Below are 12,862 nucleotides of genomic sequence, written 5' to 3'. Positions count from 1 at the left end.
CTCAACTTGAGATGGAATAGGGAGGTTGTCAATGGCTGGGCTAGAAGTAGAAAGAGAGGAGCACAAAGATGTAATATCGGCTTTACCCCAATTGCGTGCCCAGGTGTTCTTTGGAAAAGGTGGCTTCTGGGCAGACCTCAGATCCAGGGAGAAGGAGATCAAGTAGTGGTCAGACCACAAACAAGGAGTAACAATAGGGACAGAGATAGGAATGTTGAGGGACCAGATTTGGTCCAGGGTATGACCCTGAACATGAGTAGGAGTATGAACATGTGAAGTAAAATTTAAGCTGCTAAGCAGTTCGGTAAACTCTCTGGAAGATGCGCGTTCCTCTGAATCAGAGGGCCAGGAATTAAAGTCCCCAAGCACCAAGATCGATGAATGGCTACCTGCAAGTGTAGCAAATATCTCCTGAAAAGCTGGAAGAAAATGGGACATGGGTTGGGGTGGGCAATACATCAGAACACAGGTGATTGGAGTTTTAAAAGACATGGAGCGGGCAACCAGAAAATCAACCTCTGGAATCGAGGGAGAAGAAAGTAGTTGAAACTGAATGCCGGAGCGGACAATCATGGCCACTCCTCCTCCAACTTTGCCAGGGGGACGATCTGCTCGCAAAGCATAGTATGAGGTGGGTAGTGCAGCCAGTAAGCTAGGCAGGGATTCAGGGCAAAGCCAGGTTTCCGTTAAAAACAGTAGGTCCGGTTTATAAGTGTCCAAAAAAATAAACAGGTCTGACTGATGTTTGACCGCCGATCGGGTGTTTAACAAATAAGCTGAGATGGTCGGATTAACAATCCCTGAGGGAAGAGGTAGGGGTATAGTGACAGTGTTTGGGGTGGCCATAGGGGGGGGCAACAGGGAGGGTATATTAAACGGAAGGGAAGGCACGGGAGGGACTCTAGCAATGCCTATATGACAAATGTGGCCCTGAATTGCTGGATCTAAGTTCCAAGGACCTTGGTAAGCGCAGAGTTGGTCAGCCGAGTAGGAACAAAAATTGGCATAATGCCGTGCCCCTTGCCCCGTCTGGCCACGGACGGGCGCAGACGGGCTTACCTTAGGCGCACCTTAGGCGCGCAAAAGGCGTGCCCGCTGCGTTTGTCCGCTGCGCTTCCGATAGCACATGCTCGCTTTGTAGGGAGCAGCCTCGGGCCGCTAGACCGCAGCCTGCGATGTGCGTGCCCTTCAGGCTACTACTAAGATGGCGCCTGCTCTTCAGCTGACCGGCACAGGGAGCCGCGCTGAAGGAGCTGCCCTCCACGCAATCGGCACTCGGAGCCGCGCGGGACCGGGGCATAGGAGGCCAAGACCGTAAATAATTTCAGACAGATTACAATGCAATAATAAAATTTTAAAATAACACCAAGCAGCAGAGAGCTGTCTGCTTACAACAAAGTGAAGGCGGGATGAGGGGTGGTTTAAAATGATCAGCAGTATCGATCACTGCAGATTAAAAATATTTCTAGCCAACAATGCTGCTTCAAAGTCGTCGAGCCCCCAATGAGCCCCAGGAGCTGCCACCACCTGTATGACTCAGAACTGCATTAGAGCCAGATAACCAGGTTAGCAGAGCTCTTTAAAGGGAGAGAACCAGGTCAGTAGAGCTTCTTTAGAGCCAGAGAGCCAGGTCTGCAGAGCTGCTCTAGAGCCAGAGAACCAGTTCAGCAGAGCTGCTTTAGAGCCATAGAACCAGGTCAGTAGAGCTGCTTTAGAGCCAGAGAACCAGGTCAGCAGAGCTGCTCTAGAGGCAGAGAACCAGGTCAGCAGAGCTGCTTTAGAGGGAGAGAACCAAGCCAGCAGAGCTGCTTTAGAGCCAGAGAACCAGGTTAGAAGAGCTGCTCTAGAGCCAGAGAAACCAGGTCAGCAGAGCTGCTTTAGAGGGAGAGAATCAGGTCAGCAGAGCTGCTTTAGAGCCAGAGAACCAGGTCAGCAGAACTGCTTTAGAGCCAGAGAACCAGGTGAGCAGAGCTGCCCTAGAGCCAGAGAAACCAAGTCAGCGGAGCTGCTCTAGGGGCAGAGAACCAGGTCAGTAGAGCTGCTTTAGAGAGAGAGAACCCGGTCAGCAGAGCTGCTTTAGAGGGCAAGAACCAGGTCAGCAGAGCTGCTTTAGAGCCAAGGGACCAGGTCAGCAGAGCTGCTCTAGAGCTAGAGAACCAGGTCATCAGAACTGCTTTAAAGCCATAGAACCGGGTCAGCAGAGCTGATTTAGAGGGAGCGAACCAGGTCAGCAGAGCTGCTTTAGAGCCAGAGAACCAGGTCAGCAGAGTCACTCTAGAGCCTAAGAACCAGGTCAGCAGGGCTGTTCTAGAGCCAGAGAAACCAGGCCAGTAGAGCTGCTTTAGAGCCAGAGAACCAGGTCAGCAGAGCTGCTCTAGAGCCTAAGAACCAGGTCAGCAGAGCTGTTCTAGAGCCAGAGAGCCAGGTCAGCAGAGCTGCTGTAAAGCCAGAGAAACCAGGTCAGTATAGCTGCTTTAGAGAGAGAGAACCAGGTCAGCAGAGCTGCTCTAGAGGGAGAAGAACCAGGACAGAAGAGCTGCTCTAGAGCCAGATAACCATGTCAGCAGATCTGCTTTAGAGCCATAGAACCGGGTCAGCAGAGCTGCTTTAGAGACAGAGAACCAGGTCAGCAGAGCTGTTGTAGAGCCAGAGAATAAGATCAGCAGAGCTGCTCTATAGCCTAAGAACTAGGTCAGCAGAGCTGCTCTAGAGCCAGAGAACCAGATCAGCAGACCTACTGTAGAGCCAGAGAAACAAGGTAAGCAGAGCTGCTTTAGAGGGAGAGAAACAGGTTAGCAGAGCTGCTTCGGAGCCAGAGAACTGAGGTTACGTAGTTTTGCTACAGCTGCCATTTTGTGTTTAGTCGCCATTTTATGTTGCCTCACTCAGGCAGCACGGCTAACGCGGTCAAATGGTCTTGCTGTCTTTTGCAGCTGCTCCATGTTTTTCCCGTTAAATAACAACCTTTGTCCTTGTGTGCAATACTGATGTCAGGGTCTGGCCGAATTCGCAAAGCCATGTCTAGACTGATTAATCCATGTCTTACTCCACTGTTTGGGTCCCACCATTCTTCTCTACCTTATCTTATTTAACTGGCCTTCACTATTCTCTTCATGTGTTCTCTTGTTACATAGCCCTTCTTTTGAAGCATTCTACATATGTTTTGCCACCTGCAAAATGAATTACGGGCACTAGTGTTGATTAACCTAAGGGGAGGAGAGCACATGGGGTCTGAAAGGAGGGTGTGTTTTAGACATCCGATAGCTTGTTTTCAAACTATTCCTATTTGTCAGTTTTTGTGTATATTGAGAGTTGCTATTGTAAACTTGTGCTGTATAAAAGACTGTGCGCCACGGATTGAAGTGGCAGTCTCTTGAGAACCTACCTGTGCGGTACTTCTTAGATAACTGTGCTTAGCTGCAGCTAATAAAACTACTTGTCTACGCCTAACAGAGTGTCTCGTGTCTCTGTCGGTCGAGGCAGGTGAACTCGGAGATTTTAGGTGTGCCCTGCGCCGCCTGGCCCATACGGTCAGGTTCTCCGATTGGCGGCCCAACGTGTGGGCGACTTCAGCGGTAGTAGTTTTGCCCTAGAGTCGTGAGGAGCTTCGCAGGAAAATTCCGGAGGATTTCGCGAACCACGTGAGCGACCCCTGCATGTCAAAGTGGACCGAAGGTCTTTTGAAGCGTGGCTACTCCTTCCCGACGGCTGCTGACGGCTGCTGCCCTGACTCTCGTCCTGCCTTGGCCCTTTGGTGATGATTGGTATCGCGAGACGTTAGACGGACATCTGTTGGCGTGAGAAAAGCACTTAGTTAAGTATTTGTGGGTAGCGCCCACACTTTTTGTTTTTTTTTATTTGTTATTCGATTAGCGCGCTAACCGAAGCCAAGGGGTAAGTCCGTTTGTGCTGTGACTCTACTGTCTGCAAATCCCTTGACGTTTGTAAGGAAGTCCAGTTTGTTACGAAATGCCTGGATTTAGTAAGTTTAAGAAATTTTGTTGTTTTGGTTGCTCTAGGGATTCCCGGCTAGAGGATTCTTGTCCGATTCCTCCAGTTGGCACTCCTACTTACGAGCTGTACTCAAAACATGGTCTGGGTCCTATTGTTTTTAATGAAACATGGATGCGGTACACTAAGAAGGACGGTGTTTTACAGTGGCCACAAAATGGTTCTTTTGAGCCCGATATATTAGATAATTTGGAAACAATTTTATTCAAAAGAAAAGCCCGGCGGCAATGTTTGACTCCTTTTGCCTATGGCGAAAGGAAGCCAAACAGAAAGAAATTAAGCAAATGAAGAAAGATAAGAAAGAGCAGAGTATGTCGATTCTACAGGCTGCCCAACCATTTAAAAATGACGAAGCTGATCAGGTGATTGAGGTGTCGGAAAGACAACACCGTATGGCAATAGATAGATGCTATCCTGTGTTACCTACTGTATCAAAGAGTAAACCTCCTGATGACGATTTCTTTATGTCCCATTTGTTGACATTACCTCCACCTTATGTGTTAGGTGCTAATGCACCGCCATTGCAACCTGCTGTTAATCCAGCTGTTTTGGTTCCTGCACAGTTGCCTATCCCTGTGATTCCAGCTCCGCCCCCTTTGCCAGCGACATCTGTACCCCAATCTCCTGTTCCTCAGCCTTCTCCATCTGTCGTTTCCTTTGCTGCAGATTCTTCTTCTGTTTTACAGAATACGTTGTCCCCTGTTTTAGTGTCAGATTCCCCTGCAGCTCGACGGCGTTTAGTCGACACTGTTTCAGGTCTTTTGTCGCCTTTTCTTGGACCTCTTTTCTTTTCTCCTGCGTCATCTAGGAGACAATCCCGTAGTCAGTTTCCGGATTTGGAAGAACGGACTAAATTAGATTCTCTTGCTCGTAATTGGATTATGAGTAGTGTACAATATAGTGTACGTGATATTTTAGATACTTTCCTACAATGGAATGCGCCCACACAGAGATACGTATTCAATGTTATGTGCAATACTCTGATTAAAGGATGGGGATATGAGGATCTAGATTCCCCGCCTCAGGATTTATTTGAAATTCAGGATCAATTTGATAAGGGACTTATTGTGGGTCCTGCTGTAGAACATGCTATTCAAAAGCTTGTTACTTTTCGTTCCGCCTTTTTCTCTCAAAATTCTCTTGAACCTGATCCCGCGGTTCGTCATAAGACGGCACAATATCCTATGCGAGAAGATCCTCCGATATGGAGAGATGAGGTTCCGCAAGCAGGTGCTAATCCTGCTGTTCCTGCTCATTTTCAGCGTATATGGGTACATGACCCTTGGAAAAGGTCAGAAGTGCTGGTACTTAAACAGTCTTTACCGGACCCTCGTAAGAATCCTGCTGGGTACTATAAAGAGCTGTCCCAGACTGCTGATGCTTGTATTATGAATTTGGCAGATATTGACTTACTTATGGGATATGTAGTCCCACAAGCCATATGGACCAAGATTCGTAGGCAGGATCATGCTGCAGCTTTGGGTGGTGATTGGGCTGCCATTTCAGCTGCGGATGCAGGACAAGTAGGTGGTGCCAAACCAGATGATTTGATCACGGAATTGCCTGGAAGAATAATAGATTTGATGAAAACTATGATGCCTGCGGTGCGTGTTAATTGGGATAAGTTAGCGGCGTGTAAGCAAAAGACGGATGAAAGTGTCTCCGATTTCTTTACTCATTTCGAGGAGACTTTCATTGACCATAGTGGTCAAGACATGAGTACTGAAGGTGAACAGCGATTATTCGTAGACAAATTTGTTTTTAATTTACTTCCGGAATTATCACATACATTAAAACAATCGGAGAGTTCTTGGGCTGTCTCTTCAACTGCTCAGATATTGGCTACTGCTCAATATTATGAGAATAGGGATAAGTAGGATAAGGAGAAAGCGGAGAAAAAGACTAAAGACTTAAAGCCGAAGGTTCTTCTGCAACAGGCTTATCCTCCTCGTTCTGCACAGCCCCAATATCAACAGCCCCCGCAGTTTCAGAGGTTGTTGCAGAAGCCGGTACCCTCAGTTCCACGAGTTCCATTGGGCCCTAATCAGTGTGCTTACTGCACGGAAGATGGTCATTTTAAGAATACTTGTCCAATTTTATTGCAGCGGTATGGTGGACCCTTGGTACCACGGGGTCGTGGTGATTCTCGATCCATATCCAGAGGTAGGGGTCGTGGTGCGTCGACTCAGGAACGACGTCCCTCTCCCCCTCAGGATTCTACAAATTACTTTGACCAGCAGACTTCTCAATCTGCACAATATTACAATGATGACTATTGTCTCGATAATGAGGACGTTGATTTTCATACTAGCTAGGACAGCCATAGGCAAAGTAAGGGAGTCGTATCAGTTCCAGTAGATCAGGAAGGACCTTATGTTAATGTTATGGCATTAGGTGTTACAGAACCATTTCTCTTGGATACTGGTGCTATGAGAAGTTCTATAATGCATTCTAAACTCCCTAGGGCACCTTTGTCTGGCTTAACGAATGTTTCTGTGGGATTCTCTGGCGCCCCAGTTTCAAATCCTATTTCTTGCCCTTTGCCCATTTCCATTGGTCCATACGATTTGGAAGCTCCACTCCTTTTAACAACGTGATGCGGAGAAAATTTATTGGGGTTGGACTTACTGAAACGTTTACATGCTACACTGTATTGTTCACCCTCTGGTGTGCACCTCACTTTAGGTGATAAATTGACTTCCCCGATGTATGTAGCTAAAGAACAGCTACCACCTGAATTGCATTCACTTCCTGCTACACTTTGGGCTACGGGTCCGAATGATGTTGGCTTATTGCAAATTCCACCATATGTGATTACTGTTAAAGACAATGTTAAGATGCCACGTGTTCCTCAATATAAAATATCTAGTGATGGCGAGAGAGCTTTGTTGGCTATTGTTCATGATTTGGTTCAGAAGGGTGTGGTTGAAGAGACTAGAGGGAATGTTTGCAATAGCCCTGTTTTGCCTATTCTTAAACGTACTGATCCCTCTCAGCCACCTGTGTACCGTTTTGTGATTGATCTTCGAGAGGTCAACAAAATTGTTGTCCCTCAGTTTCCTGTTGTGCCAGATATAACAGCCTTGCTTACTATGATTCCTGCTTCGGCGGTCTGGTTCTCGGTTATTGATCTTAAGAATGCTTTCTTTAGCATTCCTATTGCTGAGGAAATTAGGGATCTTTTCGGCTTCTCTCTCGGAGGCCGAAGCTTCCGCTTTAAGGGTGCACCTCAAGGCTATTGTGAAAGTCCTTCAATATACAGTCAAGCTTTGAAATCTCAGCATGACACCTTTTCTCTACCCTCAGGTGCTACTCTTATCCAATACGTGGATGACTTGTTAGTCGCTGCTGATTCGGAAAATGTCTGTAAAAATGCAACTGTGTCGCTCTTACAACATTTGTCTGATTTACATCATAAAGTATCATCTTCTAAGTTACAATATTGCCGACAAGAAGTTACCTATTTAGGTCATCTCTTGTCGAAGGAGGGAAGGCGATTGACCCCGGAACGTATCCATGCAATTGCACGGATGCCTGTACCGTCCACACAAAGAGAAGTACGTGCTTTCTTAGGCATTACCTCTTACTGTAGACAGTGGATTCCCAATTTTTCCCTACTTGCTAAACCTCTGTTGGTACTTACACTTAAAAATACGCCCCAGCCTCTTCCTTGGACTGATGAATGTCAAAAGAGTTTTTCAGATTTACGTACTGCTTTGTGTTCTGCTCCTGTGTTGGGTACTCCAAATTACAGTAAACCTTTCACGCTCTATGTTCATGAAAGGGAAGGTTGCGCATTATCAGTCCTGACCCAACAATTTGGCAACAAACAAAGACCGTGTGCCTATTTTTCTGCAACATTAGATCCAGTAGCTAAGGCATTACCTAGTTGCCTTAGAGCAACAGCAGCAGCGGCAATTTCTATTCGTCATTCTGCTGGACTAGTGTTAGATCATACTCTTAATGTTATGGTGCCACATGCAGTAGATACTCTTCTTAACAGGACGAAAACTCAGCACTTAACGAGTGCTCGCTTGTCTGGATATGAGTTGACACTTCTAGCTAGTCATATACACATACAAAGATGTAATGTTCTGAATCCAGCAACATTGTTGCCTATTCTGGATGCGAACCATGTACAAGATCAGCATGATTGTTTTCTTCGCACTGAAGAAGAAACTAAGGGTCGAATAGACCTGAAGGATACACCACTTGTGGATCCGGATGGGATCCTATGGGTAGATGGGTCTTGTTTCAAACTTCCTAATGGCGAAACCACAGCTGCTTATGCAGTAACAACTTTGCGCACAGTGGTAGAAACTGCACGTATTTCGCACAATTCAGCGCAAGCTGCAGAATTGATTGCGTTGACAAGAGCATGTGTGTTGGCGAAAGGGAAAAGAGTGACTGTTTATACTGACAGTGAGTATGCATTTGGCGTTGCCCATAGTTTTGGTCGCTTGTGGAGGGAAAGAGGATTCTTTACCTCCCACGGCACCAAGATACAGCATGGTCAGTTGGTAACTGACCTTCTTGAATCACTTGCTCTGCCTACTCAAATAGCGATTGTGAAGTGCAGTGCACATAAAAAGATTACTGATGACGTGGGTCGAGGAAATGCATTTGCAGATGAGATAGCGAGGGAAACAGCAAGGAATATTGAAAGTCGTATGTATGTGGCGGGCCCTGCAAGATGGGTCGCAGAAGGTGGTATGTGTGAAGACACAGTGGAAAGTGTGAAAGCGATTCAGAAGGAGGCCACCGAGAAAGAATTGAGTACGTGGAGAGAAAGTACGGGAATGTTGGATAATATGGGATGTTGGACGGAATTGTCAGAGCATCAACGATGGTTGTTACCAGATGCATATGTACTGCCTGTAGTTACTATGGCTCATGGACCAGCCCATATTAATGCAAGGGGTATATGTAAGCTTTTAGCTCCAGTATGGCAGAATGAAGGTATTCCTAAATGTGCAGAAAATGTGGTGAAACATTGCATTGTTTGTTTGATGCACAATCCAGGAAAGGGAACACCAACTCCAGCAGGTCACTTTGCACCCCCTACGTACCCATTCGAGGTACTGCAAATATACTATATCCATATGGAACGCTTTAACAATCTCAAGTATGTCCTGGTGGTGGTTTGTGCCTATTCCAGATGGATAGAGGCCTACCCCCTAAAGGACAACACTGCCTTGTCCACTGCAAAAATACTTTTGAAATAATTTTTCCCGAGATTTGGTTTGCCGCGCATTGTCTGGAGTGACAATGGAAGTGATTTTTGTAGGTCAAATTATGCAAAAGGTGTGTGTGGGTCTAGGCATTAGACAGAAATTCCATGCGGCAAACCATCCTCAGTCAGCGGGTCTGGTAGAGTGCTATTCATCCTCTAGGGCTTCTAAGTAGTTCATGAAATATTCTCTCCAGTCCTCCCACTTCATCAGGGGCTCCCCCGGTTTGGGTAGGAACGGAATAGGAGTCGTGAGAGAAGACGCCTGCTCCCACATTTTGGCACGTCTTTCTGGCGCTGCCTCTTCTCCCCTGGGACTGCCTGGTGCACTTGCTCTTCCGCTGTGTGTTTGGTTCTGTTGGGGCTCCAAGGCACCCTCCTCTCCCTGCTGCGCTTGTTCCGTCAGGGCCCTGGCTATCCAGTAGGTGTTTAAATGGATGACGGTGCACCTGGAGGGGCGTATGTCTCTCTGCATCTCCTTCGCTCCCTGTAGTGGTTGGTCTCCCTATGTGGGTTGCTTCCCTCTCTGGCGCTCTTCTGTGATGCCAGGTTGTGCTTGTGTTGGTTTATTCCCCCCCAGTGGGGTTCTATCTGTGCTCTGCCTGGTTTAGACTGCCCTCCTTTCTCTTGTTCAGTGAGGTATTCCTGCCCCCTTATCCCTGGCTGTTGTTGCTTGGGGTGCTTGCCTGTATTGGTGGTGGTCCTCTGCCACGCTCTCTTGCTGCATGTGCTGCCCCCCAGGGTCACTGTTCCACGTGTCTTCCACTCTTTTTCTCTTTGGTGGGTTCTGGTGTCCTCTCCCTTCAGGTCCCAGCCTTCTTCGTCACTGTAATGTTGGGGAGTTTCCCCAAATGATGTGCACACACTGTAGAGGTGATTGGTAAATTATTTATTTAAATAACGCAAGAGAGCGCCGGGAACACGTCCAGGCTGCTCTGCTACCAGCACTGAATGGCCATAACAAGGCCGCCACGCTCTACGTCATCGCATAGCCCCGCGAAGACTAGAGCGCGACACTACATACTTGTGCTTCACGTGGGCTCTTTTGTCTCTGGCGGCCATCTTGGGAGACTTATTTGTTATGAAGTTTTCTAATTTCCTCATTTACTACAGTCTCCTGTGTATGAAATACTTTCAGTGTTTTACTTTGGTTCCATCAAGAAGACATTCAGATGTGTCACACATTTGCCATCAATTCTGAATGTTAGCACTCTAGTTGCTCATTAGATCACTTTTTTTAAATGATATATAAGAGGATTTGAGAAGTCACTCAAAATGTGCCTTAATTTTTCTTTCTGCAGCACTAATCATACTTACTATAGCAAAGTGAACCCCCTCATTCTGTTCATTTTTAAATTAAATGTTTTAAGAGTTACCACTTTATTGCAAATCAAGATGGATTCAGGTGTGCTATACTTTTGCGATTAAAGGTTCCTATGGAAAATTGCATGGGGTAAACACGTTTTGGGACCCCCCCTTTTTTCTTGGCCTCCCCAATGACGAATCACCCCTAGACTTTCAGAATAGGAGCAAACCGGAGCGGGCTATACTTTTTTAAAATTCTGCGAACATTCATCGAAGTTATTCCAAATAGAATGTTGAGGATTACCTATGGAAAAAAGGTCCTAACTATAACTACCTACTGGCGACCGCCAGTAGGTAATATATGTATATGTATATATATATCCTTCCACCCTCCTTTGCAAGAAGAAACAGGATGGGATCGCACACCCAGGCACTTTTCAAAGTATTCTCTTTTTAATTTTCAAATATCTCAGGTCATCGCTCAACCGATTGACCAGTTGAGCGATGTCCTGAGAAATTTGAAAATTAAAAAGAGCATACTTTGAAAAGTGCCTGTGTGTACGATCCCGTTTCTTCTTGCAAAAGAGGGTGGAATGATATTATACGGCATGGCTCTGCCGTGGGATCTGCACCGCAGAAAGATGCACCAAAGCCCCGACTCCATTGAGCTGGAAAAGAGAGGATATATATATATATCTGTCTTATTTTGTGATTAATGCAGTAGCACCACTACGAAGAGGAGGAGACACGGAAAAACTGTTAAGAAAATTAGAAACTCAAACGATCATAGAGTTAGACAGTAAAAACCCAAATGGGTTAATCAACACAGAAGATCTACACCACTGCTTATAGAACTCCATCTTAAAAATAAATTAGCGCCAGGACTGAGCATGATAAATCTAGATACTTCCAGTGTAATAAGATCTATAACAGAGCAATAGCAGTAATAAAATCGAAAAGATTGAATAGAAAATAGAATATTTATGCACCTATACCGTTAGAAGAATTTTAATTGAAACTTTAAATGTAAATGTTTGGGTATATTTTTTTAAGGAATTAGCACTGTATCGCACTTTAAGCACTTTTATATTCACAAGCACTTTAAGCAGCCTTTAGTATGTGTTTCAAAGGACAGTGCGAAATAAAAGACTCAAGATATATATATTTTGCAGCAACCCCGAGGGATTAGATTTGTTGGATATGTTGCACTTTCTCTAAATATGTACAGACTCATATAAAAAGTCAGGGAGTCAAGAAGAATTGCTTAAATAATTTTATGGAATATTTATGGTTTTATAACATAAATTATATGTATATAGAACACACTTAGGCTTGCTACATTCTAGTATGCATTATTTTGGAGACCAATGGAAATCACTTTTGAGATAACGCATGCACATTTTAATTGCAATATCCTCCTGGAGTACTCTTTATATGCCCAGGACTCTCTATTGCAAGATGAAAGGAGAATGTGTTGCTTGTACACTTCACAGATGTGTGCCAAGTGTTGTTCGTGTGCTCTTCAGAGTGGTGGAAGGAAGGGGTGGAACATGCTTGATTATTAGTATAACCACAATGTAAATTAATAGCATATACTGTATTTTCCTTGTTATTTTAACCCATGTGGACTCCCTCAAAAAGTAATGCTTATCCAACACTAATGAACCAACCTTGGTAGTCTCTGAAATAGATGAGTTTCTTGTGTATTCTTTGAAAAATAACATGTGATCTAAGTATGAGAGATCTTAACTAATACATTTGCAAACACATCAAATCTATCCACAGTCAGATGGTTTAATCGAAGGAGGAACCCGGGTTTAGGAACCCAATATAATGTCACTGTTGCTTTGCTAGTAAACTTCATGTCTAATGTTTTCGGTAGTAGGGCACAATAACCTGCTAGATCTTTTCAAACTTCATATTACAGATCAATGGATATTTTTTCTCCTCTAGAGGCCACCATGAACCAGTGCAAAAAATTGAGAAATGCATTTCATTTTTTGTTTCTTTGGGGTGTGTTTCCGTAAAAACTAAAACTGCAGTGAGTTGAGTGAATCTAAAGGGATATGACAGCCTGCACGGCACTGCATTGTGAGAGTTCCCACTACATCAGTGGAAATTCCCGTCAACATGGTGAGGTTGTCTAGATAAGGAAGTCCGGCCTCTCTTTGACAGCAAAGGTTAAACTAGGCTAATAGTGTTAAGTAATTATGAAATATTACTTAAATGACATATAGCAGCCAAGGCCTCATTTGGATTAGAGGAAAAAATCAAATGTTAAATACCAAATGTGACCAAGTTCTCGCTGGGCTTTCC

At 45.1% G+C, this 12,862-nt stretch overlaps 1 protein-coding gene across 1 annotated transcript in view; it reads right to left on the bottom strand.

Annotated features, from left to right (window-relative positions):
- UNC13C (unc-13 homolog C) overlaps positions 1 to 12,862 on the bottom strand; it is a 1,503,140-nt gene that overhangs the window by 698,343 nt on the left and 791,935 nt on the right. The gene's annotated exons all lie outside the window — the stretch shown is intronic.

Source organism: Lissotriton helveticus, chromosome 3_2 (genome assembly GCF_964261635.1).
Source record: "Lissotriton helveticus chromosome 3_2, aLisHel1.1, whole genome shotgun sequence".
Classification (NCBI taxonomy): domain Eukaryota; kingdom Metazoa; phylum Chordata; class Amphibia; order Caudata; family Salamandridae; genus Lissotriton; species Lissotriton helveticus.
Note: the sequence above shows the minus strand (reverse complement) of the source record. Positions and strands in the feature narration are given on the sequence as shown.